The sequence below is a fragment of the Rosa rugosa genome, chromosome 7, assembly GCF_958449725.1.
Source record: "Rosa rugosa chromosome 7, drRosRugo1.1, whole genome shotgun sequence".
NCBI lineage: Eukaryota > Viridiplantae > Streptophyta > Magnoliopsida > Rosales > Rosaceae > Rosa > Rosa rugosa.
The window spans coordinates 36,819,857-36,825,425 of record NC_084826.1 but is presented as its reverse complement, the minus strand read 5'-3'; the positions used below and the strand labels follow the sequence as shown (position 1 = coordinate 36,825,425).

The following is a 5,569-nucleotide window of genomic DNA, read 5'->3' as shown; positions in this document are numbered from 1 at the left end:
GTTGTCTAAGTGGCTGCCGTCTCTAAGCCATTCAAACGACAGATATTCTCCGTCGTTTATAAGCTACTCAGACGACAGATTCAGTTTAAGTTCTGTCGTCTGAAGTACCTAATATTGAAGAATCGGAGTCTATCTGTCGTCTGAAACACCATACCACTACATATTAATGTTGTTGGAAATTCACTTCATCAACGGATTCAAAAAATAACTGTCGATGTAGTTAATGTAAGATGACGGAGTTTTTATTGTTTCTGTCGTTTGATTGAACCAATATTAAGCTTAGTTGTTGCTTCTGTCGTCTGATTTGAAGAACAATGACAGTTATATGTTGACTGATTTCCTATGCAACAACATAATTCTATTGTTTGAAGTTGGTAGAAACAACATATCAACCACCTACTTCTGTTGTCTGAGAGCTCTTTGAACTCTACATTTCTGTTGTTTGAACGTGGTAGAAACAACATATCAACACCTACTTCTGTTGACTGAGAGCTATTTGAACTCTACTTTTCTGTTGTTTGAACGTGGTAGAAACAACATATCAATCACCTAATTCTGTTGTCTGAGAGCTCTTTGAACTCTACTTTTCTGTTGTTTGAACTTGGTAGAAACAACATATGATCATTTGTTTCTGTTGTTTCTATTTTCTTGATACAACATAAATTGTGCTGTATTTTCTTGATACAACATAAACCTGCATATATCTGTTGCCTTTCAACCATTTTAACATCAGTCATTTACAATCATCAAAATTAACCATAAAATTGGACTAAAATCAACATTGAAAATGATGGCTACGTTTCATTAATTGCATCAACATCATCCAAAATACAATCCATAGTTCCAACTCTAAACCTAGCCAACATTTACATTATGATCAAGAGAACCAAAAAACCATCTTATCTCGATCATTTACCTAGTGCACAAAGTCAAAAACCTATAAGGTAAAGAAAGAGTAGCTAGACAGAGCAACTGCATGCATAATTTAAGTTCATCAACACTTTCCATCAGTTATATATAAATGCACAAAAGCAGTTCCAAGTGCTACTCATCTACCTTAAACAGAACCAAAGTTAGAACTGCATAACATGATTTGCCCATTCAGCTCAAACCACATCAATATCCTTCTGTGTGTAAGCCAATCATCCGCTTCCAATGCTAGCCTAATGAGCCTAACTCCAAGCTTTTACTACACAGCACCAACAGCAAAAAAAAAATATGATCAGCAGTATGTAGCATACAACAAGTTCAGATTGCACAAATAGAACAGAACAAAAAATGATGAATGTAACAGAATAGCTTAAGGGAAAGATATATTTCTATTTGGCTATCCGTATGAAAGGGAGAGCGAACTAGAAATTTTAGACATAGACCTTTGACCATGATTAAAAGACTCCAGTCTAGTGCATAGTAACGTAAAAGTAGATATATGCATATATTAAACAAGCATCAAAAGCACCTTAAAATAAGATCCACATGAAGCAAGAACTCCTTCCCCTATATCCTGCGAAATCATGTAATATATATACATATATTACTAGTTAAGTCTCAAAAATACAAACCAAACTTCAGTTGTAGAGTTAAACCTAAAAATGCTTACCAAACACCAAGTCTTGCACTTCCGAATTGCAGGTAATACAATTTGACTATTACTGAAGACTGATCATCTCTTTTTTTTTTTTTTTTTTTTCAAAACAATTTGTCTGACCATTCAATTAAAGTATTGGCTACAAAAGTTGATCTGAATATTCCAAAATATAATTTCTTACAATTGAAGACCTACATTACAGAGAAGAATACTTAACTTTGATTACAAGGAAAGCCAGAACCCACTAATGTTTCAAGGCTGCAGCTATTTTCTTCTGAACCATTTCCACTCCAAGACGAGGAGATAATCTAGGTAGAGTTTCCTGGACCAGACATTGACATTTGCATTACATGAAACTACAAATGTGACCCAAGAAAACAATAAAATCTTAATTCTGGCCTATACTAAAAGAATGTTTTATAACATGCTAATAAAATTGCAGGGTCAGCAATGAGTGCAAGTACTATACTATCTATAATCTACAAAGAACTCCAGTCTTAATAAAGAGAACAAAAAGGATCAGAAAACTTGAAATGCTTCAAGTTGGCTGTTGATCTGAGTATGGAACTATAATTCCACCATCTAATGCAAAATGTTTTCTTGATACTTGGCAATGCAACGAAGCATTTTTTTTTTTTTTTCTAAACAGACTAGCAACTAAATCCATATCCTTGCAATCATGCACAGGAAAAAAGAAAAGAAAAAAAAAAGTAAACTCAATCAGAGATGTATGACTTGGAAAATTAATCATGGATATTATAAAACTAACAAATGACTGAAACATTAGATATGCAAAGAGGTTCTGCATCCATCAGCAAGCACTCAGGAGTAAGAATCATAAATCTACAGAAGATAGGTCACATCAGCAGGAAAAAAGCAAAACAGAAATTAATGAAGAACCATGGAATTCGAAAAGGATTCCATTAGAATTAATAAGAAAAGGTAATACATAGTCTGGGGCCTCCAACCATAACCAAGTTGGAAACGTGAAGGCATAAACGCATTGATTCAAACGTCAACCAAATATCAGAGGATAATGGAACATTTATATTAGTCAGGTAATATTCCAATCAATCTCAACAATGGATAACTGGTTTCAGTATCTAATTAATCTTCTTTGATTGAATGCAATGATAACCAAACCAGTTAATTAGATCCATGTACCAGAACAAAAAGAAAGAATCGTAGGAAGCGTTTACATTTACCCACTACTCAGCCAAACATCATCTTCAAATCCCAGCAGCACCACAAAACTGCTCTGCTCAAAGTCGCCTTGACCAAAACCAGCAACAAACCTGCAAGGAATGTCAAGCAAACCGAGTCCAAAAGCACCCATCTCTGTCAATCCTCACCGACAGCAAGGAGGAAACAAAAAGAAAAGCATAAAGCTTTCTTGTCAAAACAGCTTGCTGTTATCATATTGCATCCAAACAAAAAAAATCCGAGCAAAGAGTCTTTGAAACTTTGGCTCTGCTGCTCTTCAAATCAAAATGAGCTCGGTGGTTTCTCTCAAAAAAGTGTCAAAGAAGAAAACCAAATGAGCTACAAGAGTGCAGTTCATAAAAAAATAAATAAAAGAAAAAGGGATGTGTGGCCTATCGTTCTCCATCAGTGAAGATGACAGAGCCACCTCTTGGAAAGTCACTTAATGGAGCATAATCACATGATCAAGTTTTCTCCAACACACCAAAGCACAAAGCAACATATATAAAAACAAAAATTAAAGTTCTGGTGGTGTTGCAGACCAAAGGGGCTAGTTTAATTAAGCTATGAATAAGACGAAAAGCTTGATTAACAAAGTGCTCCAGATGATTGCAGAAGATGACAAAGTGAAAAGCAAAAGCAAAAGAAGAAAAAATGAATGGTGGCGTTAGCAGACAATGGAATCATGCATGAGCCAAATATAATGCATTCTTGTCAAAATCTGCTGGACTCTTGTCATGAGGCAGTGGATTAATTAACAAGGATGAATGCAAAGGCTTATCAAAGGAAGAATAAAAGTCAAAGAAAGGGAAGAAGCAAAAGTCAATAAGACAAAGCTCACCAAGACTACCTCAATCAAATTCTGCAGAGATTGTCTATGGCCTTTCATCGAACAGTTGGTGGGCATCACGTTACTATTCTACAAATAAAAGAATGAGGGACAGCGACTCAAAACAGGTTCCCAATTCGTCGGCAACCAAGACAGCAACTGCACTCTGCCTTGTTCAGATTTTCCTCGACTAGAATCCAATACCATGAAGCAATTTCAAAATCCCAAAGTCTCTGACAAGCAAGACAAAATTTCACAATTTGATTTCTTTTGTTCACAAATCCAACGAAGGAGTAACGAAAGATAATCAAAATCCTCACCCGGCTTCGCATAGTGAAGTCAGTTGCAAGGTTCAGACAATGACATGTTCTCTTGCCATGAATAAAGGTGCAGAACCATCTCCCAGCACTATGAGCCTAGAATCCAAGAAATTAAGAAAGACGTAATAATCCATTCATGAAAATCAACTGCAGGTAATAAAGTCCAGCTAACAAAGTTAATAGAATGAAAAATTAATGTGGGGACAAGCATAACCTCAAATTGCAATTGAGAAGCAAGGAGTCTAAGCAATTGTCCCACCAGCTACGACTAAACATACAAAGCTAAACAAAATGAGATTCATATAAATCAAACTCGCAGGTATAATCCCAGACAATCAAACTGAATAAACAAGCTCACAGACTCACATGTATAATCCAAACAATCAAACAATCAGCAATTGTTTAAATAAACGTCAAACAACCATCACTCCATTGACAAAGCATCAATTCCAAACAATAAGCAATTGCAGCAAGCCAGCAACCATCCAATCAATAAACCCAAACATGGATTTCATATACTCAAACATAGATTTCATATACCCAATGTCCCAATCAATAAGAAGTGAAAATTTCAGAAAACCCAACAGAAAAAACGAGGAACTAAATCTCAGGCATCAGATATAGAGTCATGGAGGCTGAAGATTGAGAGGGAGGAGCACTATTAGAGAGGAGTCAGAGCCTTAGATTCTGAATAACCATAAACCATCCCAAATCGAAATGAACCATAAACCATCCCCAAATCCATAAACCAGAATAAAACCCAATTCTATTTCAATCACCCCATCTCTAAATCGTTATCCCAAATCTAATTTCAAAGGAAACTCCCAATTCGATATCCCAAAGAAACCCTAAAACCCCAAATCGATATCCCCAGGAAGCCCTAAAACCCAACACAAATCAAGGTCGAAACCCTAAGACGAAGAATAAGACTTACCGTGAAATCGTTTGTGCAATCGAAGAACTCCACCAACAGTGTCTTCTTGACCTAGATCGGGGAGAGGTTGATGATACTCTTCTGTGTAGAAAACCTAGATCAGGGAGAGAATAACCATAATTGGGAAAGGGAAAGAATGTCTCTGATCGGGGCAGAAGAACCAAAATGGCCGGGGAGCTGCAGTTGCTCGGGGTCTAGCTCAGGGAGAGGGAAAGAAGGTTTCTGTTTTTTTGACCAAGTGTTGAGAAAACTCGAGGTATAGGCATCTAGTTCACATTAAGTTTTAGTTCAGCCAAAAAACTATTTTTGTCCACATAAGGGTAAATAATTTTTTCATTTACTCAGACAACAGAATCTGTTGTCTGAATTTTCTAAACTGTAACAAACTTGAAAAAGTTGAATTGGTGTTGATTTTGATACCATTTAGACGACATAAATAGTTAAAACTGTTGTCTGAAGATGTTCAAAAAAATTAGACAACAGAAAAAACGTCTTCTGTCGTCTGAGGGGTATGGTATGAAGCATTTTTTGACGTAGTGTGTGGATTATGTTTTGTAATTAGCTCTTGAATATCTTGAAGATGTGATGCTTGGTTAAGTGCTAATCTTGGTGACTTGAAAGTATGAGATTGCTGAGACAATATGTTAAAGGGCTTAGAAGTCATTGTGTGTGTCAACGTTGGAGTTATTGTTTGT

At 36.0% G+C, this 5,569-nt stretch overlaps 1 long non-coding RNA gene across 6 annotated transcripts; it reads right to left on the bottom strand.

Annotated features, from left to right (window-relative positions):
* Window positions 1-962: 962 nt before the first annotated feature.
* LOC133720001 (uncharacterized) lies at window positions 963-5,100 on the bottom strand. Of its 6 annotated transcripts, none has more exons than XR_009851623.1 (6): window positions 4,875-5,100; window positions 4,155-4,208; window positions 3,941-4,036; window positions 2,788-3,853; window positions 1,460-1,910; window positions 963-1,189 (listed from the first exon to the last, which is right to left on the bottom strand). It is a non-coding gene; the product is annotated as an uncharacterized LOC133720001 (long non-coding RNA). The 6 variants fall into 6 exon arrangements; XR_009851625.1 differs by having other exon boundaries at window positions 1,460-2,883; window positions 3,633-3,853; XR_009851624.1 differs by having other exon boundaries at window positions 1,460-2,883; window positions 3,642-3,853.
* Between the last annotated feature and the right edge of the window lie 469 nt (window positions 5,101-5,569).